The following is a 10,706-nucleotide window of genomic DNA, read 5'->3' on the forward strand; positions in this document are numbered from 1 at the left end:
TAGTTTGATTGGCTGCCGACAAGATGCTACCCATCAAATACTTAACCAAGTATAAGTTTTTATACTGATAAAACGCCACATACCTGTTTACGGTGATTAAAACAATTTAATAGTTTTTCTTGTGTATTATTTGTTTTCATATATTACTGACACAGCCGACAAATAAATTATAATGAATTTTTTTTTACTAAATAGGGGCCTCCTTGGTCAAGGGAGTTAGCACGCCTGCGCGGCGCAATGACACAGGAACCTCCCACCAATTCGGTCGCTGTGAGTTCAAGTCCAGCTCATGCTGGCTTCCTGTCCGGCCGTACGTGGGAAAGTCTGGCAGCAACCTTCGGGTCGTCGTGGGTTTCCCAAGGACTGTCCGGTTTCCTCCTACTGGCAGCTATCGTATAATTCAAATATTCTTGAGTATAGCGTAAAAAAATTAAATAAATATATAAATATTCACAAAATATTGGAGTAATTTTTAACAAAAAGAGACTGACAATGAAGAAAAATGTTTCACACCGTACGATTTTCGACAACACAAACAAGACCAAAGATTGTGGTGAATTTATATCCTCAAATGCAAAAGAAATATAGAGAAAAATTAAGACATGATCGGAAGAAGTCAGGTATGACAGCCAATAAAATAGGGGTGGGAAAAAATAGTAGGGTTGTGTGTGGGTTTGTAATTAATGATTGAGATTAAGCAGAAATCAACTCTGCCTTGAGCGTCACAAGCCGATTACCATTACCCTACAGATTTCGTCCGTCACTGACTACTGTTTGGTCTAATTTTGGATCCAACCCCAACGATGTAGGTTTGACATTGGCTAAATATCCATAACGCTGGTGCTGGGAAAAGCGCTGGTGGCAACATTGGATGATTTGTAATCAGGCTTACCTCAGAGTTCGTGTCCCGCCATCCTGTACACTATTTATTTACAGAGAGCCAAGGGCAACTGTCGGCTTACAGACACAGTTAGCATCAGGACTAGCCTCCGTCATTTACTCACCGTGGTATCACAGGCTTGGATCAACTAAGTGGATAAGTCGACCTGATGATAGCCTAGGGTCAGAATCTGGGCGTTCTCTTGTAATTAAGTTACCCTTGAAAAGGTACAGAGACCAGCAACGATCGCTCTCTGGTCTGACCATCTTATACCACCACAAAACTCATGACGCTACTTATTAACCATGGCTTAAATAACTAACATCTTACCACTCTTATACCTCCTGAGGCCAATTCCCAACGCAACAGAACAATAAATGTACAGCAATATATAAAACATGTCTAGTAGAATCGTAGTTCTACTATTTCATGTGTGAGCAGGGATAAGTATACATATGTATATAACACGGTATCCTTTGTCATCGCTGTTTCGGAAGGAACCCATGTGCTGGACTATGCGCACATAATTGAATTTGTAATTCAACATTCAACAAGAAGTGTCTTGAATCCTCACTGCACCTTGAAAGAAGCCTAACGATTGATCCCCACTAAAATTTAAGCGATCCATGAGTTGTAAGACTGTAGCTGTATTCTCACCGATCACGCGTGACCACTTGCCAACTGTCACACCTTTGTCGCTGCTCTCGTTTTATTATATACTTTAGTATTTTATATCTATGACAAATGCATGTATATATAATCACTCTGGCCGTCTATCGCCTACGGTGTACAAGAGCAATTAAATAAGTGAAACCCTTTGGATGTATTGTTATAAAACGTCGGGGTCATAAATACATCTTTATGAAGGACTGCTGTAGTAGAACTCAGAAGATGGATTGCTCTGATATTTACGTGCCTCAAAGATACTGTACGTTGTACTATCCTGAACAGAAAGATTATTTATGAGTTGTATCAGATTTTTAAGCGTTGCATACTTGACCCTCGGTGTTATAAGAGAAAGACATATCATTAATCGGGATCAAGCTGCCCAAGGTCATCTGAATTTGCTTCTATGTTCAGTTTATTAAGTTTATCATGTGCTTACTTGAGTTCTAACTAAATGCTCGTTCTGTTCAATTGTCTGCCAGGAAGACAGTGGAGACGTGAATCTTATATAAATCTTATCAAGGAAGATAACGCTTTCATTAAGTTCACAGTTGCGACATGACGTTACCGGCCGATCGATCACTCATCGGCAGACTTCGTACCTCGGGGCATTGGAGGTACTTCTGGGGCGCCAGCAGGCTGTTCCATGCACTAACCTTCGTGTCACACAACCGAATATTTTCCCAGTACGGTGTTGGAGTGTTTGGTTTGTACACCCTTGCATCTTTTCTGAGTAACTAACTTATTTTTGAGTTAACAAATGCATTTCTGGGAGACTTATTTACCTTTCCCGCCTTTGGCAATAGTAGAGTTGTAAAAAAACGACCACTGGTGTATATTCAAGGCCAGTGCTCAAATAGAGGTTAATATTTACCGGTGAAAAAGACTACTGTGGAAATTTTTATCATTTTCTTTTTATTCATCACACGAAATCAGTACGTGAAAGCAGAGAGCGTGGTGAGCTATTCTTTGAGTTGTGGTACATCCCAGATTGGTCTGAAAGCCGATATTTTCAACAGATATACAAAAGCAGTTATGTGTATGATCATTTTTATACGTCAAAAGTCACGTGTAGGCTGGTCGATGATGTTTACCACCTATAATGCTTGTACAATTCTTCCTTGTGTATCTTTGATTGTTACTCCTATTTGTAGTACTCCCAAACTTTCTTGTTTGATGGTACAGTGAGCGGGGAGAAGGCATTATAGCAAGCCTACGCAATGCAAGCAACTAGATCATTTTATAGAACATATATCATAATGATAAGATTTGATAAACACATGCAAACTGGCATATATAATAAAAAGCTTCAAAACCTATATTTATGGTTTCAGTACCGAAATACTTTAAAACTATTTTAGCTTCAGTCTGTGTCATTTGTTTTACAAATAAATTCACCTGGTGGATTGGATGAGCATGCTTTGGGTGATACAATGTTGTCAGAGAGGACATACAAATACACGATAACATTTACTTAATGAACATAAGGAAGGCGACATTGATGCCTTATGATCTTTGGCAGATACCTGGAAAACGTCCCCCAGGGGTCACCACTTCTATTCCGACTGCTGAATAGTGTTTATGTTTCCAACAAGGATATACAGACTTTTTCAACTCATTTCACCAATGAGGCTGTATTTTCCAACATATCCCCCAAAACATTGCCTTAAGAACCGACCATGGCAAGATGTAATGTATACTAATTCGTGATGTACACGCTGAAAAAAACTTTTCAGTACTTTCATCTTTATGTTTAACTCCGCCAGCCTTGAGGCTAAATATAAAATATTCTATTGATCTTTGCCTTGGTCAAGGTCTGAGGCAAAATATTAGCTCTTCAAATAAAAGCAATTTTGGTTTTACGTGTACATAGCGGTTTGTACAATTTGCCTTCCAGCAAAACCATAAGAATTTTTTTATAGAAACTCAATTGTATACCATTTCGTCAATTTACATTTTCATTGAAACATTCAAAACTGTGAACTGGCAAATGAGTTCCATTTACTAAACAATTGGCATAACTCCGAGAATTGGAATCTATACCAGCTAGCGGTAAAATGTTCATGTCGCCATCATGTGTACAACAAAGAATGCATAGACTTCTGTACATGTAGGTGTTAAAGTGCAAAGTGCATACGGGGACAAAACAATGCACAGTAAGATGACAGAAACGCAGACAAAAGTGAGGAAGAATTACATGCTATTAGCATGTGTTGAACCAGTTTGATTCTGCCTGGATTGAAGCTGTCAAAATGAAATTAAATACCGTGATACTTTCTCAGAGTTAAATTAAATTTTTATTTAAACAGTTCCTCACGAAGAATACAATATAAAAGCATTTTTATTGACAGCCTCGCTGAATGTCTTTAGCTTGTGTGGCACACATTCCTATCTATTCCATTTATTACAAAGATCAGCGTACCTTGCTTTCTCAAGAGGATGTTAAATCAATAAAATTCCAGCAGGCATGGCTTTTGGTAATGTGGCACTTCTTCGTTCACTTCAAATTTAGCCCTTATAGATCCGTAGCTTTTAAAATTCATAAACTGTTTTATTGTATTGTGGAGTTTCATCTTAAAATATGAACTATTCGTCTTTTTATCGGAAAGCACATTTTAAAATAACATTTGAACTGTCGATTGTTCACAGATTTTAAATCACCCTCAACCTCCGTCGCTCGGTGTTGATTATTCATTGCACACGAAGACGCAAAAGCGTAATTCACAAATTAACTGCATGATCAGCTGTACATCTTTAAGGGGAAAACAAGACCATAATTATATCGTGGCATAGAAAACTCATGTTTTGTGATTACAGCGGGCATATTGAGACAAATACTTCCTCGGTGACACATCTTCTGGATACCTACAAGTGTAACAACATTAACCCAGCTGTCATTCCTTATTTTCCGATTGTATATACACCAGGGAGGTTTTCTTCCAGTATATTCCCAATCCTTTGTCATCTGGATTCGTTTTCCTTTGTTGTCACTTTTCACACCTCCTATTCCCCGTCATTGTTGAACATAAACCTAACCAATTCCAGCCCCATCTATAAATCAATGTAAAAAAAAACAACCAATTTTTATCATCGCGTCACAGAACTGAGTGGTAAATGCGCAGACGATCACGGATCTACATGACAATTATCATCAGCTGAGCTTTCCCATGAATCTATGCCTCGAAGAGAGTCATGTATCAGCCGTAAACAAAAACGTACGTTCCGGATCAATAATCGCAAAACGACGTTTAGCTCAAACCACCAAAGAACTAAGGGTGTATATTAAGTACAAAATTAGGACGGAATGATGCAAAGAGAAGTAGTCGACAGGCCAGGAATATTCTAGGAAAATGAATAAAATCAGTATCTAAATCTTGTACCATGGTAGTATATAGGCCTAAGTTGTTGATAATCCAAATATGTATCTCAGCTGCGTTTTAATTGCAACTGGTCATATATCCAAGGTGGCAATCTAATTTAACTCGATGAATATAAAGCCCCTAGCCTCGGGTTATGCGGAATTATACTCAGTAAGCAGAGTACCACAGACTTTGGATGCTCTGTCCATATATGCTTACAAAAGAGTTATACTTACTGTAAAACTGTAAGAAACTTAGAGTGAAAGGCGTTTGAGGGAATGACACACCAGTTTTCTTCCAGTAACAGCTTGTGACGTTGGTTGAAATTGTCACATAACACACAGAATTTAACAAATGGTATAAGACGAGATATGTACACTCTATATTCAGGGCCCTTCAGTATACTGCTATCCAGGTAAGGATAATTTACAATGTGAAAACTGAAGTCTGCGAGTCAGGAAACCGTCTTGGTGTTTGTACAAATACAAGTCCAGATAAAAGAGTATATCACTTTCTACATCATTTCGCATATTTTTATCTCGAAGCAGACCGATGCCAGTACGAATATATCTATATCCCTGCATCACAGGAAAATCGTGCTGATGAAACGTCAAAGCAGTATGCTCTAAAATATTTCGCATATATAATGGAGGTTAGGACTATGGGCGGCGTGAGCAGAATGTGGCCAACAGAAAACAATCACATGTCTCGAGGTACACTGTAGATCTCCCATTGTGTAGTCACAGACAAATTACGTGTATCAAGATTACCTGTTTCATTTTCCTGTTTTTAATATCCTATATTTGCTATTCCCCTGCGTCATGCGCTTTGGGGTATCCGGGGAGGAAATAGTAGGGCCTCAACTCTATATACAAGCTTGTGGGCTTGGTGAACAGAATAGGCTCTTCAGCGTCAAATGCCATGTTATAAATGAATAGTAAAATGAATGAATAAATGATTGCTTGGGGTTTAACGCCGTACTTACCAATTTTTCAGTCATATGACGAAGGGGAGTCATTAGGTGTGTTTACACCTATTGTGTCTTCTTGTGGCACAGCGAGTCCATGACGCCAAAGTGCTGCCGCCACTGAAATGCCATACAGAAGACACCAGACATGACACCCCAACCAGTAAAATTATACTGAAACCGGGCCAACCAGTCCTGTTTGCTCCAAGCTCTCAGTGATGAGCCGACCGGTGTTTGATCCCGGGTCTCCCGACTTCGAAAATTAGGCCTCTAAATTAGGCCACCGAAGCGGTCAGCTATAAAAGCCTTCTCTGTTTTCTGCATTCTCGTTCCGAAAGCCTTAGGTGTTTCCTGATTCTAATATTGTCTCGTCACGATATGGCTCATTTCTTCAATTATGGCTTTATTTATTTATTTATTTGATTGGTGTTTTACGCCTACTCACTTATATGACAACGGTCAGCATTATGATGGGAGGAAACCGGGCAGAGCCCGGGGGAAACCCACGACCATCCACAGGTTGTTGACAGACAATATGGCGTTAAGCTCTGACCATTCTTCGTTCATGTACTCATTCCTGTAAAGCCATTGTATAAGTGTGAAACACTAATAAAATAATTAAATAAATTGAAAGTTTTGGAGTAGATATCGCAATTTTTTTTCTTTAATAAATACGTTCATGTAATGTGCAGTCACTTCGGCGGGCAGATTATTAACGCGTATTCAGGATTTGTAGAAAACATTTTTGAAAGCCCTTAAGAGCGTGTAAGCCTTAAAAAATGTTTTCATCAACGAATTTTTTCACCAAATTTCACCGATTTTTATCACTTCAGGAGGGATTCTAATTTAATTACCTCGATGTTCACCAGAGTGTTTTAAACTAAAAATTACCGCTTATACAAGGCAATCCAAGGTGAAATAGACCTATTTGTCAAACATAATTAAGTGTATCAACTTATGTAAGCTGTAGAAAAATAAGTAATAATATTTAATGTACTGTATAAAGTACCAATAATCAGCAGACCATTTTGCCAGCGTATTGTCAGGATATTGGCCGAATTGTTACTGTTTGACAGGAATGTTGGTCACACCATTTACACAACTTCTAGCTCGGCACTTCATTTATTTTATGGAGTTAGCTAACTCAAGCAGAGGCTCAATTGTGTTTTTGTCAATAGATTGATCAAAACAAATTTCGTGAAACCGTCCATGCTATCTGAGGAAACGGATGTGGACAGAGTGTCGCCAACGTGAGAATAAATATCATTACTGAGCAATGATCGCAGGACTTTAATTTATTTCTTACAGCCAATCAGGGCCACTTTCATAAGGTTTCGTAAGCGTACTTCTAAATATTGGCGATACTTCATGTCACCTTTTAACTGAGAACCGCAATGCATACAAGTCTTTTGCTTAAAAAATGGAAAAGGAAAGCTCCTCGGAAACAAATCCTGAACATCCAGTAAAATCTTTAGAGGCCCGAATGACAACCATTGCAATTTTGGTGTAAATATACTAAATATGTATGAGTCGTGATTGTGACAATTCGTGCCGAAGTTCGAACACAATGAACACAATTCGTCCCATTTGTGTTGACAGAAGTAAACAGATTTAACTCCTTTTTCGAATTACTTTCAATGAGGTCCTTTACCATTTCTATATCACATTTAATGTTCATTACATTTGATGACAAAAGGGAATTTTGTGTAATCTAGACAAGTGATCAGTATTTGCCATGTACTTCCAAACATAGTCATCTGCACACTGCTACGCTGGCTGTCTGACAGGTGGTGGTGTTGTACCGTGTCTCTCAGCACATGGGGGTTTTACGCATGTCAGCGCCCGGTTTGTTACTTACGGGAATAGGCTTAACCCAATATCCCCATTTGCCTGCCATGGATTCAACCCCGACTTCTTCGTAAGTTTTACAGCTAACTGTTTCCGAAAAAGTTGCGGAAATACGGTACACACACATCGTTGTCATTTGACTGAAAATTGTTAAGTACGACCTTTAACCGAAACATTCATTCATTCATTCGTCGCTGCTGTTGGTTTGTTCTTGACGCTGTAGTCTTTTATATGTAGTGAGACAGCCCTCATTCATGTTCAAACCCCGACATGTGGTATGGCCTCTCATTACGGTGTTTTGCTTGTAAAATGACACCTTTGGACATTCATCGACTCTCTTCCTTTCGTTTATCACGGTGAATCGTTAACTTAGCATTTTCTTAATCCCCACTGCAGAAATATTGTAGGAGAACAGAAAACAACAATGACACCATTGAATTACTATAAGCCTAAATTTAAACGTTTAAACATAAAATGTTTAAATGATGAAGATTAATTTAAGTTTAAAGCAATTTATTGCAAAGGAAGATACAATGATAATAATATGAGCATAAGTGAATGAATTGGAGGGAAGTGTGATTTTATGAAATGAGTGTTGCACAGAAAATGTTATTAAATAGTTATAACTACACTGGCTTTCAGCTAATACTTACTAATAAATAGGAAAATAAAACACAGTATATTCATGTTAAATTGGAAACTGAAGAGCACGATAACCAGAAAGAACAATAAAAGAATTTCTGCCTGAAGCAAATCTAGGGAGTGTTACGGACAGACATACAGAGTAATTCCTGTATAATACAAAAATGGATCTTTCAGTATTTATCTACTGACTACATCCAATTTAACTAATATTCCATTAAGATTCTATATATTTTGAAGACGTATTTTATCAGTTACACTTGTCCTTGGGAATTTGACTTTGAATATTGTTTTATGGGTTGACGTCCTAAACTGTGATTTATTGATACTTTGCTCAGACATACCATCTAACTTCGCTGTGCAGGGCATAATAGATTAGTAAATAAATAACTTTAGTGTCTGTACTCCACACTATTACCATTTTCACCATGTGATACTTATGGCCGGTAGGCAAACACGTTGTATGTCTATTTAGTGCTTAGATTCCCAGAACATCATGCTTATACTCACGATGGAGTTTACCAGAAACTACAGTTGGTACGGCGCTTAATACGCTACCTCAAAGCTCACTTAAAATCAGTGTTTATGAAATTGATAAAATTTAGGCATAGTTCACAAAGTTCGTGTGATTTAGAACAGATCTTGTCTTTGTCTGGGAGTATCAGTTTAACGGTGATATTTATTTCCTGTCTGAGAGTAAAATTTAAATAAGATTTGATCTGTTGATTGATCGCCGATTTTAAACCAGCTTACGCGTATGGTTGATTTGACAATTGCCCGGTATTGGTTATTCATTGCTTATTGAAGTACAGAAAGACATAAAGGCCTGGTTGCCTTGACTTCACGATCAGCTATAAACCTTCTAGGCAGACAAGATGAAAAAAACAAGACGAAACGCATATCCACCCACAGAAAAATCATCCGTTTTTTGGCAAATTCGCAAAGCTTTTATATTATTGAGATGAAATTAATGCGGAGGATTGGTCGTCCCTTGTGGCACATGTTTCGGCTACCCAGGGGTATAACACCATCAACTCCAGCTGTTAGTCTTCATTTTTAGATTTGTATATATCAGGGAGGCTTTTTATCAAGAATATTGCGAATCCTTTTCCCACCCAGATTTACTTTCCTTTCCTATCAATTTCCATAGCTCCTTTTCCCCGTCATCGCTCAACCTACACCTAAGAAATTTCTAACCCATCTATAAATCAATTTTGGAACCAGCCATTTTGATAGCGTCAGGGTATAGCGCCCGCAGACCTGAATATTTACAGCTTTGACGATCATGGCTCTACATGACAATACATATGAACCGTGGTTCATCTGGTACACCGGTACAACATTAATTTTAAAGTGCTGAGAGATTTTTGCGTTGCTTTTGGTTACTATGCATATTTCCATTTAACTGGCTTTGGTGTCGTTCCTTACGAAGGGCCAAAACGATGGCCACTCCCTTTTTTACTGCAGTTATCACAACTCATACCCAGTGAATGAATTAAGTCTTAAATATGAATGATTATGGCTTAACGCCATAATCATTCTTTATGGCTTTTTCAGTTATATTTCTTAAATAATGATTGTCCAATACACACTGTGTTCAGACCACTCTCGAGGTGCCTTGTTATGCATATATGTATTTATTTATTTGATAGGTGTTTTACGCCATATTATGGTGGGAGGAAACCTGGCAGAGCCCGGGGAAAATCCACGATTATTATGTAGGCTTATATGGTATGATGCACTGTTTGTACCCGACCTAGTCTGAGACCGTTGCAAAGGTCTAGGTTTCATTTTATACATCGTCTCTCTCCACGATTAGTCCAGCTCACACCGGCTTCCTCTCTGTCAGCAACATGCAAGTGGTCGTGGGTTTCCCCCGGGCCCTCTCTGATTTCGTCTTACCACAATCCTGGCCGCCGCCGTATAAGTGAAACATCCTTGAGTACGGTGTTCCACACCAGTCAAAAAAATAAATAAATTCAATCAGCTGTCTTGACAGGCGTTGGATGATGTTACATGATGTTGATATACATGCGTTAAATTTATCTGTTTCTCTCTATAACATCGATGTACAGACTAGCTGTGGAAGTGCACATTAACAAAAACTAAATTCCAGAACATTCCAATTGTTTGTGTCAATTTATAGACGATTCTTCTCTCATATATTAAACGGGACGGTCAGTTTACCCTTCATTTACAGTGCACTTTCACAATTCAATTGAAATTTGAATTGTCCATTTCATTAATGGGAGAAGACCATGCGTCTTTCTGTGGGCTCGAGAAATATTCTGGTTCACAGTGGAACGTTACGTACCACTATAAGGTATTTGTGGACTGAAGTCAG

The sequence above is a fragment of the Liolophura sinensis genome, chromosome 1 (genome assembly GCF_032854445.1).
Source record: "Liolophura sinensis isolate JHLJ2023 chromosome 1, CUHK_Ljap_v2, whole genome shotgun sequence".
Lineage (NCBI taxonomy): Eukaryota > Metazoa > Mollusca > Polyplacophora > Chitonida > Chitonidae > Liolophura > Liolophura sinensis.